The following is a 19,044-nucleotide window of genomic DNA, read 5'->3' on the forward strand; positions in this document are numbered from 1 at the left end:
TTCCATTTTATTATTCCCTTGTTTCCAGCCATACCACCCCCACCCCACTGATCCCAGATTCTACCGTTCACCTACACATGAGAAAGTTTACAGTGGCCAATTAAACTACCAATTTACACATTTTTAGGAGATGTGGGAGGAAATTGGAGCACCCACAGCAAACCCACCTGCTCACATGAAGAACATGCAAAGTTCATGCAGCCAGCATCTGAGATCACGATTGAGTAAGTATCAGAACCAGCTTTAATATCAGAGATTGAACCTGGATCTCTGGTGCTGTGAAGTTGTGACTCTTACAGCTGCATCAGGGTGCCACTATTTTGTGTTAGCATTTCATTTGTCCTCTTTTGAAATCTAGTTATTTGTTTTGTGGCTACAACTCAGGAGTGAGACGACTTAAGAAGCGTGGAGTAGCTCGTTGTACCAGGCATTCCTAAACTGAGTTGTCCAAAATGAATCGCTGGGGTTTCCGGTGACGTCACCATCGAGAATGGCAGCTTAAGTCAATAGCTCCTCCGGAAAAACATGTATTAAGCCCCGTTAACCTATCAAATATAGTATTTTTCGAAAAATATTTGAACTGAAAAGAGGGGAAAGAACGGGGAAAAAGAATGGAAATAAAAAAAGTGACACTGCAGAGCCTGCGGCCGAGAGGAGTGCAGCGAGCGGCTCTCCTACCCAACCGCGTGCTAGCGAGGCGGCCGCTGGGCCTCGTTCAGGCGAAGTGGTGAATATGATCGAAATTCTGAAAGATATAAGGGAGTTCCAGAAAGATATAAAGCAGCAGCCACATGATATTAAGTCAGAGCTCACCAACGTCAATCAAAAAATAGTGGTGGCAGAGACTCGAATTGAGAAGGTGGAAGATCGCATTCAAAACGTGGAATGGATACTGAGTAAGATGATAAAAATATTAAATCACCAAGAAGGAGGGAAGATCACGGCAAAAAAAAAATCAGAATATACAATGTTCCCAAAGGAGCAGAGGGCTTGTCTATGATGGAGTTTGTTGGAAAGTTGCTGTGGGACGCGTTGGAGCTTCCCTTGACTATGGAGCTGGAAATTGAGAGAGCGCATCGCATGCTCATCCGGAAGCCTACCCGAGATAGAGCAGATAAGCCACGCACAATAATAATTAAATTCATTTAGTACAGTACCAAGGTGGAGATTCTATGAAGGGCCTGGGGTACAAAGAGGGTGTTTTTAGACGATAAATTAATATATTCCAACCAAGATTACTCCCCCATGGTCCTGCAGAAACGTAAAGAATACTCTGAAGTAAAGCAAATACTAAAGCAAGAAAGGATTAGATTTCAAAATCCATACCCTGCTAAACTTCAAGTGTTTTATCGAGATGGGATCCAACTGTATCCGACAGTGGAAGAGGTGACTACAGACATGAAGGCCAGAGGGTTGCCCGTCAGCATGATCAAACTGAGGGAAAGCCTGGTAGAGGAATTATCCCGCTCTGCTTGGGAAATAGTGCGAGAATCAAGAAGGCAGGAGATGGGAGGAGGCCGAAAGAAGTATATCAGGAAGAGACCGGGAGTTTTCCAAAGACAGCCCTCACGCCCTCCAGAAGAGCCATAAGGTTTGGCTAACTTTAAAAATGTTGAGAAGTTAAACAGAAGCAAAAGTAGATGGTGCTATACCTATCTCGAGAAATACTTAACATAATGTGGATTTTATATTACTTAGTTGTTATTCTTTATTCGTTCACTTACTCCTTTTTCCCCACCAAAATGAGAATATATATGTGCATATATGTGTATGTATGTAATATATGTGTGCGTATATATATATATATATGTGTGTGTGTGTGTATGTGTGTATATATATAGGAGTAGACAGGGAAATCTTTTCTGTGTAATGGATTTGTTCACTGACTTTTATGAATACTGCAATGGGGGCCCTCAACTCACAAGTAGGAGGGGTTATCCCCCACAGCTAGACATTTCCTCTAGCTCAACGCAGGGCCATCTACTAGAGACCTCAGCCTTGGAATCACACGTTCGTTGCCATTTTTGTTATTATTTGCGTTTCTTGGTTCTTATTTGTTCAGGGAGTAGATCAATTCAGTTTTATTCTGCTAATTTCAATGATACATTGACAGATAAATACAGATGGCTAAGGACAAAGTAAAATTCATTTCTTTTAATGTCAATGGGCTATTAAATCCAATCAAATGTAATAGAATTTTATCCAGAATGAAAAAAGAACAAGCCCATGTAGTATACTTACAGGAAACTCATTTAAGTGATGATGAGCATAGAAAACTAAAGAGAATGGGCTTCACTAATTTGTTTTTCTCCTCATATAAATCAGGACATAGGAGAGGAGTTGCTATTCTTATCTCAAGTAAGCTAGATTTTGAAAAAGTATTCGAAATGAGAGATAAAGAGGGCGGATATATTCTGGTAAGGTGGAATATAGACGGAAATTCAGTTACTCTATTGAATATATACGCACCCCCGGGAAGTGATATTGGTTTCTTTCAGAAAATTACTGATATTATGGTAGCGGAAACAGAAGGTCTCCTGATATGTGGGGGAGACTTGAATTTACAATTACAACCAAACTTAGACTCTTCCAATAGAAAAACCTATGAAACAAAATCCTAACATAAGAAAGTTAATACACTTTTTGAGGATGTTGGTTTAATTGATATATGGAGGGACCTTTTCCCCAACAGAAGGGATTACACTCATTATTCTGCTCCCCATTCTGTATATACAAGAATAGACTATTTCATAACATTTGGAAAAGACAAAGACAAAATAAACACCTGTGGAATTGGGACAATAGATGTAAGTGACCATGCACCTATATATTTATCAGTTGATTTTGACCTACAACCAAAGAATACTATTTGGAAACTAAATTCAATTCTACTCAGTGATCCGTACTTTAAGGAACAAATTAAAAAAGAAATTGGTCTCTACTTAGAATTTAATGATAATGGAGAGGTTTCACCTCCCATTTTATAGGATACTCTGAAGGCTGTCTTAAGAGGGAAAATTATAGCGATATCTTCATATAAGAAAAAATAAGGAATAAAACATTAGAGGAATTACAAAATAGGCTGAAGGAACTAGAGAAAAAACATAAGTTGAATTTGGCACAGGATACATTAGGGGAAATTAAAAGAGTTAGGACTGAAATTAATAGTTTGGCTATGCAAGAAATCAAGAAAAATTTAATGTTTCTGAAACAGAGACAGTATGAAAGTGGATCAAAATCTATGAAAATACTGGCATGGAAACGGGAAAAAAAGATAGCAGAAAATACAATTCATAGAATTAAGGACCCAAGAACGAAAATGATAAAAAATAAGCTAAGTGAAATTCAAGAAGCTTTTGAAGTGTTTTACAAAACTCTATATTCCAAAGTTTCAGGGAGAAGCATGACCCAAATTGACACCTTCTTGAATTCACTAGAGTTACCCACTTTAAGCAAAGAACAAAATAGAACGATGACTGCTGACATAACTGAAGCTGAACTAAAAGCTGCAATTAGTAGGCTTAAATTAAGCAAGTCACCAGGATCAGATGGGTGTACGGCAGAGTGGTACAAAAAATTTAAAAATGAGTTAATTCTTGTTTTACTCCCCACACTAAACTGGGCTCTAAAAAAGGCACAAATGCCACCCAGTTGGAAGGAAGCGATAATCTCAGCTATACCGAAAGAAGGCAAGGATAAAATGGAATGCGGGTCACTTAGACCAATATCCGTTGTTAATGTAGATTATAGATTATTTACCTCCATCATGGCCAAATGATTAGAGGATTTTCTACCTATACTGATACGTAACGATCAGACAGGTTTTATACGACAACGACAAACACAAGACAATATACGAAAGACACTTCACATTATGGATCATATACAAAAAAATAAAATCGATGTAATAGTGATAAGCGTGGATGCTGAAAAGGCATTTGATTCAGTTAATTGGAATTTTCTTTACAGAGTTTTACATAGATTTGGTTTCCAAGACACAATTATTAAAACTATACAGACACTATATGACAACCCTACTGCTAAGATTAAAATCAATGGATATTTATCAAATAGTCTTACCCTAGAAAGGGGCACGAGACAGGGTTGTGCATGGTCACCGCTACTCTTCACATTATATCTGGAACCATTAGCTCAATACATCAGACAAAATGAAGATATCAGGGGAATTACTATTAAAGGGACAGAGCATAAATTGACTTGTTATGCGGATGACATTTTGATCTAGCTAGGGCAACCAACAGACTCTTTACCTAGATTGATGCAATCCTTTGAATAATATGGCCAATTATCAGGATACAAGATCAACATGGATAAAACCCAATTACTTTCATATTACTATAGCCCACCAAGAGAAATTGAAAGTAAATATCCCTGGGCATGGCACACAGAGTCTTTCAAATATTTGGTCATCATTATACCAAAAGATTTGGCAAAATTATCAGAATGTAATTATCAGCCTTTATATAAAAAAATTAAGGAACATATGGCAAGATGGAACCTGATTCCTTTTTTCAGTCTCAGTTCAAGGATTGAGTCTATTAAAATGAATATACTGCCCAGACTGTTATCAGACTCCTCAATACCCGAAGCCTGGACTGACACCTTGCCCTACTGTCCTGTTTATTATTTATTGTAATGCCTGCACTGTTTTTGTACACTATATGCGGTCCAGAGTAGGTCTGTGGTCTAGTGTAGCTTTCTCTGTGTTTTTTTTTATTACGTAGTTCAGTCTAGTTTTTTGTACTGTGTCATGTAACACTATGGACCTGAAAAATGTTGTCTCATTTTCACTATGCACTATACCAGCAGTTCTGGTCAAAATGACAATAAATGTTGACTTGACTTGACTTGATATCTCTTTCAGACCCTACAATTAGAGATTAATGGTAAGTGGCCAGTGAGTGAGTGGGCCAGTGAAGGAGTGGGGGTTTGAGGCTTTGACTCGAGAGATTCTGGCAGTTTTGGCAGTTGGACTGTGCAATCAAGTCAATCAAGATTTGAATAGCTCAGCAGAAAGCCGTTGATTAGACAATCAAGATTTAAATAGCTCAGATTCAGCAGAAAGCAGCTGATTGGGCAATCGAGGTCAGGTGACCAGGCAGTTTGAAAAGCTCAAACAAATAAATAGAGGGTTACCTCAAGCGGAGTGGCCTGTGGAAAGTGGCCAGTGAGTGAGTGGGCCAGTGAAGGAGTGGAGATTTGAGGCTTTGACTCGAGAAGCTTCGACGAGAAGAGGCTGAGGACGAGCTTCACTCCAAGTGAGGTAAGGCCAGGTAAGATCCTTTCAAACGAGAAAGTTTCAAAAGTTGAGGCAAGTATTGGGTAGGTCATGGCAGCTGAGATTGGCCCTGTGGTTTGTTCATCCTGGAGCATGTGGGAAATCAGGGATACTTCCAGTGTCCCTGACGACTATGTGTGCAGGAAGTGTGTCCAACTGCAGCTTCTGGCAGACCGCATTGAGCATCTGGAGCTGCGATTGGATTCATACTGGAGCATCTGTGATGCTGAGAAAGTCGTGAATAGCATGTTCAGTGAGTTTGCCACACCGCAGGTAAAGGCTACACAGGCAGAAAGGGAAGGGGTGGCCACTAGACAGCATAGCAGTAGGCAGGTAGTGCAGGAGTCCCCTGAGGTCATCTCCCTCCTAAACAGATATACTGTTTTGGATACTGTTGGGGGAGATGTCTCATCAGGGGAAGGCAGCAGCAGCCGAGTTCATTGCACCATGGGTGGCTCTGCAGCACAGGAGGGAAGGAAAAGGAGTGGGAGAGCTATAGTGATAGGCGATTCGATTGTAAGGGGAATAGATAGGCATTTCTGCGGCCGCAAATGAGACTCCAGGATGGTATGTTGCCTCCCTGGTGCAAGGGTCAAGGATGTCTCTGAGCGGCTGCAGGACATTCTGGAATGGGAGGGTGAACAGCCAGTGGTTGTGGTGCACATAGGTACCAACGATATAGGTAAAAAATGGGATGAGGTCCTACAAGGTGAGTTTAGGGAGTTAGGAGATAAACTAAAAAGTAGGACCACAAAGGTAATAATCTCTGGATTACTACCAGTGCCACGTGCTAGTCAGAGTAGAAATAGGAGAATATTTCAGTTGAATACGTGGCTTGAAAAATGGTGCAAGGGGAAGGGATTCAAATTTCTGGGGCATTGGAACCAGTTCTGGGGGAGGTGGGACCGGTATAAACAGGACGGTCTGCACCTGGGCTGGACTGGAACCAATGTCCTAGGGGGAGCGTTTGCTAATGCTGTTCAGGAGGCTTTAAACTAATGTGGTAGGGGGATGGGAACAAGTGCAGAGAGACAGAGGGGTGTAAATTGAGGGTAGAAGCAAAAAGTAGTAAGGTGAAAAGTAAAAGTGGCAGGCAGGCAAATCCAGGGCAAAAAGCAAAAAGAGCCACTTTTCAACATAATTGTATAAGGGCTAAGAGTGTTGTAAAAACAAGCCTGAAGGCTTTGTGTGTCAATGCGAGGAGCATTCGTAATAAGGTGGATGAATTGAATGTGCAAATAGTTATTAATGAATATGATATAGTTGGGATCACAGAGACATGGCTCCAGGGTGACCAAGGATGGGAGCTCAACATCCAGGGATATTCAATATTCAGGAGGGATAGACAGGAAAGAAAAGGAGGTGGGGTAGCATTGCTGGTTAGAGAGGAGATTAACGCAATAGAAAGGAAGGACATTAGCCTGGAGGATGTGGAATCGATATGGGTCGAGCTGTATAACACTAAGGGGCAGAAAACACTGGTGGGAGTTGTGTACAGGCCACCTAACAGTAGTAGTGAGGTTGGGGATGGCATTAAACAGGAAATTAGAAATGTGTGCAATAAAGGAACAGTAGTTATAATGGGTGACTTCAATCTACATATAGATTGGGTGAACCAAATTGGTAAGGGTGCTGAGGAAGAGGATTTCTTGGAATGTATGCGGGATGGTTTTCTGAACCAACATGTTGAGGAACCAACTAGAGAGCAGGCCATTCTAGATTGGGTATTGAGCAATGAGGAAGGGTTAGTTAGCAATCTTGTTATGCGAGGCCCCTTGAGTAAGAGTGACCATAATACAGTGGAATTCTTCATTAAGATGGAGAGTGACATAGTTAATTCAGAAACAAAGGTTCTGAACTTAAAGAAGGGTAACTTTGAAGGTATGAGACGTGAATTAGCTAAGATAGACTGGCAAATGAAACTTAAGGGGTTGACAGTGGATATGCAATGGCAAGCATTTAAAGATCGCATGGATGAACTACAACAATTGTTCATCCCAGTTTGGCAAAAGAATAAACCAGGGAAGGTAGTGCACCCGTGGCTGACATGGGAAATTAGAGATAGTATCAAGTCCAAAGAAGAAACATATAAATTAGCAAAAAAAAGCGGCACACCTGAGGACTGGGAGAAATTCAGAGACCAACAGAGGAGGACAAAGGGCTTAATTAGGAAAGGGAAAAAGGATTATAAGAGAAAGCTGGCAGGGAACATAAAAACTGACTGTAAAAGCTTTTATAGATACATGAAAAGAAAAAGATTGGTCAAGGCAAATGTAGGTCTTTACAGTCAGAAACAGGTGAATTGATCATAGGGAACAAAGACATGGCAGACCATTTGAATAACTACTTTGGTTCTGTCTTCACTAAGGAGGACCTAAATAATCTTCCGGAAATAGTAAGGGACCGAGGGTCTAGTGAGATGGAGGAACTGAGGGAAATACATGTTAGTGGGGAAGTGGTGTTAGGTAAATTGAAGGGATTAAAGACAGATAAATCCCCAGGGCCAGATGGTCTGCATCCCAGAGTGCTTAAGGAAGTAGCCCAAGAAATAGTGGATGCATTAGTGATAATTTTTCAAAACTCCTTAGATTCTAGATTAGTTCCTGAGGATTGGAGGGTGGCTAATGTAACCCCATTTTTTAAAAAAGGAGGGAGAGAGATACTGGGGAATTATAGACCGGTTAGTCTGACATCGGTGGTGGGGAAAATGCTGGAGTCGGTTATCAAAGATGTGATAACAGCACATTTGGAAAGTGGTGAAATCATTGGACAAAGTCAGCATGGATTTGTGAAAGGAAAATCATGTCTGACGAATCTTAAAGAATTTTTTGAAGATGTAGCTAGTAGAGTGGATAGGGGAGAGCCAGTGGATGTAGTATATTTAGATTTTCAAAAGGCTTTTGACAAGGTCCCACGCAGGAGATTAGTGTGCAAACTTATAGCATACAGTATTGGGGGTATGGTATTGATGTGGATAGAGAATTGGTTGGCAGACAGGAAGCAAAGAGTGGGAGTAAATGGGACCTTTTCAGAATGGCAGGCAGTGACTAGTGGGGTACCACAAGGCTCAGTGCTGGGACCCCAGTTGTTTACAATATATATTAATGATTTAGACGAGGGAATTAAATGCAGCATCTCCAAGTTTGTGGATGACACGAAGCTGGGTGGCGGTTTTGGCTGTGAGGAGGATGCTAAGAGGATGCGGGGTGACTTGGATAGGTTAGGTGAGTGGGCAAATTCATGGCAGATGCAACTTAATGTGGATAAATGTGAGGTTATCCACTTTGGCTGCAAGAACAGGAAAACAGATTATTATCTGAACGATGACTGATCAGGAAAAGGGGTGATGCAATGAGACCTGGGTGTCATTGTACAGCAGTCATTGAAGGTGGGCATGCAGGTACAGCAGGCAGTGAAAAAGGCAAATGGTATGATGGCATTCATAGCAAAAGGATTTGAGTACAGGAGCAGGGAGGTTCTACTGCAGTTGTACAAGGCCTTGGTGAGACTGTACCTAGAATATTGTGTGCAGTTTTGGTCCCCTAATCTGAGAAAAGACATTCTTGCCATAGAGGGAGTACAGAGAAGGTTCACCAGATTGATTCCTGGGATGGCAGGACTTTCATATGAAGAAAGACTGGATCGACTAGGCTTATACTCACTGGAATTTAGAAGATTGAGGGGGGATCTTATTGAAACGTATAAAATTCTAAAGGGATTGAACAGGCTAGATGCAGGAAGATTGTTTCCGATGTTGGGGAAGTCCAGAACGAGGGTCCACAGTTTAAGGATAAAGGGGAAACCTTTTAGGACCGAGATGAGGAAAAACTTCTTCACACAGAGAGTGGTGAATCTGTGGAATTCTCTGCCACAGGAAACAGTTGAGGCCGGTTCATTGGCTATATTTAAGAGGAAGTTAGATATGTGGCTAAAGGGATCAAAGGGTATGGAGAGAAAGCAGGTACAGGGTTCTGAGTTGGATGATCAGCCATGATCATACTGAATGGCGATGCAGGCTTGAAGGGCTGAATGGCCTACTCCTGCACCTATTTTCTATGTTTCTATGTTTCTATTAATCAAAATCAATTCAATGAATGGAACAAGATGCTATCAAGGTATATTTGGCAGGGTAAAAGACCTAGAGTTTGTCTCAGAACTTTGCAATTAGCAAAGGGAAAGGGGGGATGGGGCCTACCTTCTCTTAGAGATTATTATTTTGCAGCACAGTTGAGAGCTGTGATATGTTGGTGCAACCCATCATATGACGCTCAATGGGAAAACATTGAGGAGCGAGTACTTCCCATCCCCATATAAGCAATTTTGGCTGATAACAACCTGCAAAGGTACAAAAATACTATTGATAACCCATGGGTGAAATTGACTCTTAAAATATGGAAAACTACTATAAAAAAATATAATCTAGAGGGAGATATTGCAATTCTTAAATGGTGTGCATATGACTCTGATTTTACACCAAATAAATTGGATGCTAGATTTAAGGACTGGACAGCTAAAGGAATAACAGTTCTTTGCAACATAATGAAAGACGGAACACTGTTCAGTTTTGAAATGCTTAAAGAGAAACACTTATTAGAAAAACAAGATCTTTATCGGTATTTACAGATGCTATAATATGTTAATAAGACACTTAAAAATTTAACCAAGGCAAGTACATGCTTGATAGAGCTCTTTAGAAAAGCATATAATTCAGATAACGGTAGTAGAATCATTTCAAACATGTATAAGAGGTTGTCAAATCTTAAAACACATTCGACTTCATACATTAAAACAAGATGGAAGAAGGAAGGAAGGATAATTATATCTGAGGAAGAATGGACAACAATATGGAGGTATCAATGGAAGTGTACCAGTTTCTGTGTACCAGTTCACAGAAATGGAGGGAGTTTGGATGGAAAAACTTGATAGGATATTTTATTACACCCTCTCAGAAATCCCATTATGATAGTAACCTCCCTGTTTGCTGGAGAAATTGTGGAAATCAAAATGCAAATCTTTATCATATTTTTTGGGACTGCCCTGTTATCAAAAACTATTGGAGGGGGATACACAATGCCTGACAAGACATCTGTAAATGTGAAATACCCTTAGAGAGTAAGACCATATATTTTGGATATATACCTCAAGAATGGTTGAAAAGAGATAAATATTTAATGAATATACTGTTGGTGGCCGGTAAAAAGACACTTACTAGGAAATGGTTATCACAGGAGAACCCAGCTTTAAATGCATGGATGGAAATTACTATGGACATTTACAAAATGGAGAAGATAACAGCATCTGTTATAAGCTGGAAAAATGGTTTAACTACATAATGCCTCGTAGGCCTGATTTTATTCTCTCAAATCAATGAATATGTTTTTAAAAAAAGATCACTCCCTACTTGTACATAGTGGTTTTTTTTCCTTTTGCTTGTTTTTTCTTTCCTCTTTTCTATAAGTGTATATCTCAGATAAATACTTTGTGGAGATTTGTGCTATATATGGTTATGTGATATATATGTACAATGTCTGAAACACATCTTATGGAAATGTTTGTTTGATGATGAACTTCAATAAAAAAATAAATTACAAAAAAAAAGAAGAATCACTGGAGATTGGCCCATTCTTTAGTAATGAGTGATCATTCAGAGGACATCAAGGGACTTTTATTCGAAGATCTCAGAACAAAGAAAGCATCTAAACTCTGGAGAAAGTGTAGGAGTGTAGGGCTATTTGAGATGCTCTGCCAAAGCTGCAGGCATGATGAGTTGAAGCAATCCCTTTGAGATTCTGTGATTTCACGAAATCTCTTTAATGTCTTCAGTCCTCTGAAGACACACAGAACCAGAGTAAACTCTAGAAGTCAAAGTAGAAAAGTTACAGAAAGCCAGAGAGTGGTGCATATTGGTAGCAGGGAGAAAATCTTTCTCAATATTGGTGTGTTCTTCTCACTGGATATGAATTCTAGACCTGGAAATCCAGAAACCACGAACTGCAATCTTAACATGATGTATGAGAATTTGAACTCTGTTTACATCATTATTAGTTTTATTGTTATTAAATTGTTTTTCTGTCTTTGGTAGCTGGAAGAAGCTAGCTATCATTAATTGTTCTTTTGAGCTGCAGCAGTTAGACAGCTGAAGTTTTGAGAAATCGGAAATAATTTAATGAAGGTAGGATCCAATCAGGCTGGGAGATGGCAACCTGTGTGTACAACTTGCATTGTTCCTGCCACATTACCTACTTTCAGTGTTGTTACTTGCTGTTCTGCATCTTTTGATACTGGAAATCCCAGCATGTACATCACTTCAGGAAGTGCTTTATAATTATGTTTAGGATTGAGTTGGATATTCCCAGCGATGTATTACACGGAATAAACACGAGGAAATCTGAAGATGCTGGAAATTCAAACAACACACACAAAATGCTGGTGGAACACAGCAGGCCAGGCAGCATCTATAAGGAGAAGCACTGTCGACGTTTCGGGCCGAGACCCTTTGTCTGGACTAACTGAAAGGAAAGATTTTAAACCTCTTACTATCTTTCCTTTCAGTTAGTCCTGACGAAGGGTCTCGGCCCGAAACGTCGACAGTGCTTCTCCTTATAGATGCTGCCTGGCCTGCTGTGTTCCACCAGCATTTTGTGTGTGTTATTACATGGAATAGCAATTTTTTTCTAATGTGTTACTTCCTCAAAAATATTTTGTGGTTATGATTGATGTCTTGAATCTGAACACAAATATAATTTGAGGCTACTTGTATCATGTAGGAATTTGGAGAAACAAGAAATTAACTTTCATTGACTATAATGCATTTAATTGCAATAGCTCAACTGAACTAAAAATGTTTTATTGATGATTTTCATTTGTATTCAATGTCTGAGGCTTCTTCCTTAAATGTCCAACAGTAGTCAGCCAGGACTGATGGATTCCATTTGCCTGATATGTTTCACCATGTCCTGATAAAACTTTTCACCATGCTCATCACTGACAGCACCAAGATTTGCATAGGAGAAGACTAAACGGGAATAAAGAAAATAAATCTTTAATGATATGTTGCACTTAATGATTTTGTATGCATGAAGCATGTTGGCAACCAGCTGCATGTTGTTTGGTGCTCTGTGATTGCCAAGAAAATTTTCAACAACATCGTTGAATGTCTTCCATGTGATTTTCTCCAGATCCACTAGAAGTTCTCTGAAATGCCTGTCATTGATGACCTGTTTGATTTGTGGACCAACAAAAATGCCTTCCTTAATCTTGGCATCAGTTATTCTGGTAAACATCTGTCTCATATATTAAAATTCTTCAAGGAGATGTTTGCGCCTGGTGACACCAGATTCCATCCTTGCAGTCTTCAACCCAGGACTTCTGCTTTTGACTTTGACAAACCCAAGTCTCTGACCAGGTCACTTAACTCAGATTGAGTTATCAGATGAGGCTTACTTGACATAAAGTGTTCAAAATCTGTATCAGTATCAATATATATGTATGGTTTCTCAGACATTAAAATGCATATTATTTGCTAATGATACAACTATATTTTGTAGTGGAGAACATCTGAAATAACTTTTGGATACAGTGGAGAAAGAACTAAAAATTATAAAGAAATAGTTTGATACCAACAAATTATCACTGAATCTAAGTAAAACTAAATTCATAATATTTGGAAACCATGTACCAAACTCATATAGTAAACTTAGAATAAATGATGTTGAAATTGATAAGGTATCTGAAACAAAATTTTTAGGAGTGGTAATAGATAATAAATTAAGCTGGAAACCACATATAAATTATGTCAAAGCAAAAATGTCAAAATCTATTGCAATGCTGTACAAAGCACAAGATTTCTTTAATCAGGAATGTTTGTATATACTATACTGTTCACTTATAGTCCCATACATGACTTACTGTGTAGAGGTATGGGGAAATACATACAAAACAAATACAAAGTCAACTTTTCTACTCCAAAAGAAAGCCATACGAATTGTAAATAAGACAAGTTATTATAAGCCAACCAATCCACTATTTATTCAACTAAACACTTTAAAATTCAGAGATTTCGTAACACAAATAATACAAATTATGTAAAAAGTAAAAAATGGACAGTTACCACAAAGTATCCAAAAATTGTTTAAAATGAGAGAAAGTCAGCATGATTTGAGAGGAACGTGTATATTTCAAAACAAATGATACGATCAAATGTAAAAGATCATTATATTTCATTCAGAGGGGTGAATCTATGGAACAGTTGTAGTGAGAATTTAAAAACACGCACTGCACTTAACAAGTTTAAAAAATTATTTAAAAATATTTTAATGAACAAATATAAAATACATGATTTAAAATGAATGGGAAGAATGTAAATAAAAGATACTTGGAATTGGATTTTGTGTTAAAAGATTATGAAATTTTTTGTTTTGATGTGATGATTGACGCCAAATATGCTTTTGTATAAGTAAGAGGGGTAGGCGTAATAAGCTGTAGCTTCAGCCTCCACTCTTTTGGTCTGTTTTGAAGATTTTTTATTGTTTAATTTTGTCTTATGAAATCATAGTTGAAAATGATGCTTTTTGTTATGTTTGTACTGACCAAAAAATAAAATTTCGTTCATTCATTCATTTCATTCATTCATATCATTTTCCATTGCTGGCTCTTACGTCATGGCATCTTTGCCTGCCTCCCCTAGAATCCATATTTCCGGTGGCTTTGGTACTGGACAACCATTGCCATGTGGCACAGGTCTTCTGGCTGAAGGGAGATTGGGGTATTCAATGGATTTCTTGTCTTTATCAGAGAAACCAGACACACTGGTCAGACAGAAGTAGCAGTTTGTCACATGATCCTTCTGCTCTTGCCACATCACTGGGACAGCAAATGGCATTGACTTCCAAGTACCTCTGGGTCAAGCTCTAAGATCGACAGCGTACGTTGTGCAAAAAATGTGAGGAGCTCAAGTTTTGTTTTGGTCACCAATTTTACACCCGAAGTAGAGCCCATAGGTTTTCTTAATAAGAGGAGTCATGCTCCATCTTGAGATTTAAGTGTATACTCCCCACGAATATAACAGAAAGTATCACTATATGGCGGTTACAACATCTGCAAGACATTTTGCTATTATGAATCTTTAGAATAATATAATTACTTTATTATGATGAGTACACACAATGTGCTATGCAAATCAATGTGATTTCAAACCAATATGCATGTAAACGCAATGCCTAGAAAGGTGTGTGTGTGAGATGCTTTTATAGCCTTTCTAAAACCTGTCCTGCCATGCAGCATCTGCCCTGACTGTAAATGACCAGGCGTGCCTGGACAAGATAGAAAAAAAATCATCTTACATTGTGGGCAATATTTTAATTGATTTGAATTATGAATTAAAATATCAAATATAGATGGGTTCAAAACATGGCGCCTGACAGGAAAATTTCATGGTGAATTTCCTGGTGAATTGCATGGTGATTTTCATGATCGGCAGCCCAAAATACATAAAACACACCCAAAAGTATTCAGGAAGCAAAATCTTTGTTGTGAGTGTTATGAGTAATTATTTGCTATCAGTGAAGCTGAGGGAATTAAATGGTATAATTAAAATAGCCACTTCTTAAAATACATCCTTACTCTTAACACTAATATTGTCTCTCACTGATATTAGATACAGAAAGTCAATGGTTGACGTATCTTCTGCAGCTGGAATGAAACAAAGGTGTAGGATATAGCGTCTCCTTCTGCTGCCTGAGTGGAATCCTCGTGGAATGAGTTAGGATCAGTTAAATTTATTTTCATTACAATCTTTGTCCTTCTAGGTTTGTGTTGATGTCTGTTATTGAAATCAGTTCCTGAATCCATATGGGATTGGGTTACTGTAGAACATGAAAGAGTGCAGCATGGGATGCACTCTTCAGCCCACAGTGTCCGTTCCAAAATGATATCAAATTTAATTTATCCCTTCTACTGCTGTGATCTAGATCCCCCCATTCACTGCACAGTCATGTACCTATCTAAAAGCCTTTTAAATGCCACTTTTATATTTGCTTATAGCACAAGCCTTGGCAGAGCATTACTAGAACTGCCACTCTCTGTGTAAAATAATTTACCCCATACATCTCCTTTAAACTTTAGTCCTCTTATCTTAGAGCTATGCCATCTGGTATTTGGCATTTCTTCCTTGGGAAAACAGTTTCCTCTGTCCATCTAGCTATGTTCCCCGTAATTCTATAAATTTCCATAAGGTCTCCCCTCAGCCTCTGATACTTCTGAGAAAACAATCCAAGTTTGTCCAACCTCTTCTTATAGCAAATGGACTCCAATCTGGACAGCTTCCTGTTAAACCTGTTCTGCACCCCCTCCACAGCCTGCCTCAAATGGGGTAACCAGATTGGATAATCTTCGATACGCTCCAAGCATCTAAGCAAAGAGAACCTGACATGTGTTGGTCTGAAAAATTACACTGAGAAGGAGACTGAATCTGCTGGCAGATGTATAATTGAACCTAAAGGTTGAATGAAAGTTTTAAAGAGAAGTTTGGGTGATAGTGTTCCAAAGAACAGGCAAACCCAAACACAGGACACTGGCACGGAGACAAAGTTAGGATGCAGAAGAGGGCGCGAGCTGAACAGCAATCAGGAGGGTGAACGGAAAAGCAGGGGGCAGGCGAAACTTATCCTGACACAGGGCGTTGCAGGAGCTGAACGGCAACAGGAGGGTGAACGGAAAAGCAGGGGGCAGGCAAAACTTATCCTGACACAGGGCGTTGCAGGAGCTGAACGGCAACAGGAGGGTGAACGGAAAAGCAGGGGGCAGGCGAAACTTATCCTGACACAGGGCGTTGCAGGAGCTGAACGGCAACAGGAGGGTGAATGGAAAAGCAGGGGGCAGGCGAAACTTATCCTGACACAGGGCGTTGCAGGAGCTGAACGGCAACAGGAGGGTGAACGGAAAAGCAGGAGGCAGGCGAAACTTATCCTGACACAGGGCGTTGCAGGAGCTGAACGGCAACAGGAGGGTGAACGGAAAAGCAGGAGGCAGGCGAAACTTATCCTGACACAGGGCGTTGCAACAGGAGGCAGACGGCAGGCAACACTTCTCTTGACATAGAGAGTTAAACGGAAAGGCAAGCGGCAGGCAACACTTCTCTTGACACGGAGAGACAGAGTTACACAGGTAAACCTCGGTACTGAAGTGAAACCTAAAATACACAATCCTAAGTGGCCATGAATGTGAATGACCACACTGGCTGAAACACAGTCTGGCGATGAGTGGATGCAAAGCCGGGGTTATTTATGCTGCAGGTCTAGAGGAGAACCAGGTGTTCCGCAATCAAAGGGAATTAGGAGAATATGGGGAATTAACAGTTGGAAACATGACAGATAGATGGTGGTAGGTGAAGAATGATGAAATAGACAAAGCTTGCTCACAAGAAACATGTGACAGGAGGAATAGTAAACAGAACACAAGGAACAACCATGGAATCAGAATTGAGAAAATGTTCTATGCTTTTGAGAGCCTCTCTCTCAGCTTGACGCACTGAATAATGTATATTACTCGGTCAAAGAAAATTTTGAATATAGGGTTAAAAGAGTTGTATGTTGCTAAAGCTTTGTGACCTTGTGGACATCCGGTGTTTTCTCAAGTAAGTTGTAAGTCTACAAAACTAAGATCATTGTGCTGGCCACAACTACTCCTTGGGATGATAGCACAGCTGTGAAAACAAGATAAGAGTACACCAATGAGCCACAAATCACGAAGAAAAACATTATGAAATATCAACTCTTTGTTTTACTCGGGGGGGGGGCTGATTTCACTCACTTGTTTGCTACTAGATATAAACATAAGCTGATTTGCCTGTAACTCAGAGATTCAGATAAAATAAAAGATTCACCACTTGAAATCATGCATCTAGCTTTATTTTAAAAGTTCTCTGACAAATATGCAAGATAGCTATAACATTCTTGAAAGTAATTTTAAATTTTCTTTTAAAATATCAATTTCACCAGAGGACAATTTTCGACTTAGCTTCAATGACATTTACATTTAGCTAACTTACTTTGCAGAGACTGTTGGAATACAGAATCAAGGAAAGTGAAAGGATGCACCATTAGAGTAAACATTTTCCACATTGATCTCAATGTGTTAACAATCAATTGTCACTTGTTTATTTAAAGGAAGTTAATTCACTATCACTCAGTTGTTATTCAGTTTAAACCACAATCCTGTGTCAGATCTTTAAGATAACCACAAAGGCTCTTCGAAAGTTTGTGTATTAGATAACAAAAATCCTATGCTAATTAGTTTTGATTAGATTAAATTTTTAAAGAACAATCTCTCCCAGATTGGATATCAGCAAATTTATAAATGGCATTCGAGCTGTGCCAAGCCACACAGTCGTGGGTGGAGAGAGAGTAGAGCAGTGGCTAAGCAGCATCCTTGAGGTGCGCCAGTTCTGATTGTCAGCGAGGAGGTGTTCTTGCTGATGAGGGAGATACAAAGGTCCAGGTTTTGGAGCTTGTTGGTTAATACTGAGAGTATGATAGTGTTTAATCAATAAACAGTGGCCTGATACAGGTATTGCTATTGTCCAGGTGATCCAAGGCTGAATGGAGAGCCAGTGAGATTGTATCCATTGTAGACCTATTATGGTGAGAGACAAATTGCAGAGGGCCTGGTCTTTGCTTATGCAGCAGGTGATTTGGGCCATGACCAACCTATCAAAGCACTTCATCACTGTAGATATGAGTGCAACTGGGTGATGATCATTGAGGCAGCTCACCCTGTTCTTCTTGGCCACTGATATGATTGTGCCATTATGAAGTGGGTGGGGAACCTCCAACTATAGCAGTGAGAGATTAAAGATGTGGTTGGTACAGATTTTCAGTGCCATACCAGGTACACCATCAGGGCCTGATGCCTTGCAAGGGTTCACCCTTGAAGATGTTCTGACATTGGGCTATAAGACAGAGATGACAGTGTCACTAGATGTTGCAGGGATTCACACAGAAGTAGTTCTAATCTCCCTTTCAAAGCATGAATAAAAAGCATTTAGCTCAGCTGGGAGTGAAGCATCACAGGCATACATGATGTTCGATTTCACCTTATAGGAAGTAGTGACCTGCAAACCCTGGAAGAGTTCCCTTAATTCCAATTCTGTCTCTGTCTTCAATCAGAATTGATTTTCCCTCTTAAAATAACCTTCCATAGATGTACCTGGACCTTCTATATTTCTGGATCACTGGTCTTGAAAGGACAGATCCGCAGAATACAAATCTCCTGGATCATCCACAGCTTTTGGTTTGTCAAGGGCACATTCTCATCCACATTGGTCTTGATGAAATTGATGTCAGCTGTGACATATTCAGATCCAAAGGTGAGTCCCTGAATGTTTCCCACTCCACCAATTCCACCTCCTCTGACCATACCTTCTTGTTCCTCATCACTGGCACTGTAGTCTTCAGTCTCTGCCTCTATGCTGAGAGTAGAAGTACATCCAGGTGATCACACTTTCCAAAGTGTGAGTGTGGAATGGCTGGGTAAGCGTTCTTAATGGTGATGTAACAGTGGTCAAGCGTGTTGGCTCCTCTGGATCCACAAGTAGTATGTTATTGGTATCTGTTCAGAGACTTCTTCAAGCTGACCTGGTTGAAACCCCCACAATGATAGGGAAGGCATCAGGGTGCACTGTTCTGTGACTGCTGATCATGGTACTCAGCCCCTCCAGTGCCTGTCTGACATTGGCCTGAAGTGGAATG

General features: G+C 39.8%; 1 protein-coding gene across 1 annotated transcript in view; it reads right to left on the minus strand.

Moving 5' to 3' along the window:
- The window catches only part of LOC140739509 (dedicator of cytokinesis protein 2-like), a 651,201-nt gene that overhangs the window by 508,708 nt on the left and 123,449 nt on the right, over positions 1–19,044 (minus strand). The window lies entirely within an intron of this gene.

Source organism: Hemitrygon akajei, chromosome 15, assembly GCF_048418815.1.
Source record: "Hemitrygon akajei chromosome 15, sHemAka1.3, whole genome shotgun sequence".
Classification (NCBI taxonomy): domain Eukaryota; kingdom Metazoa; phylum Chordata; class Chondrichthyes; order Myliobatiformes; family Dasyatidae; genus Hemitrygon; species Hemitrygon akajei.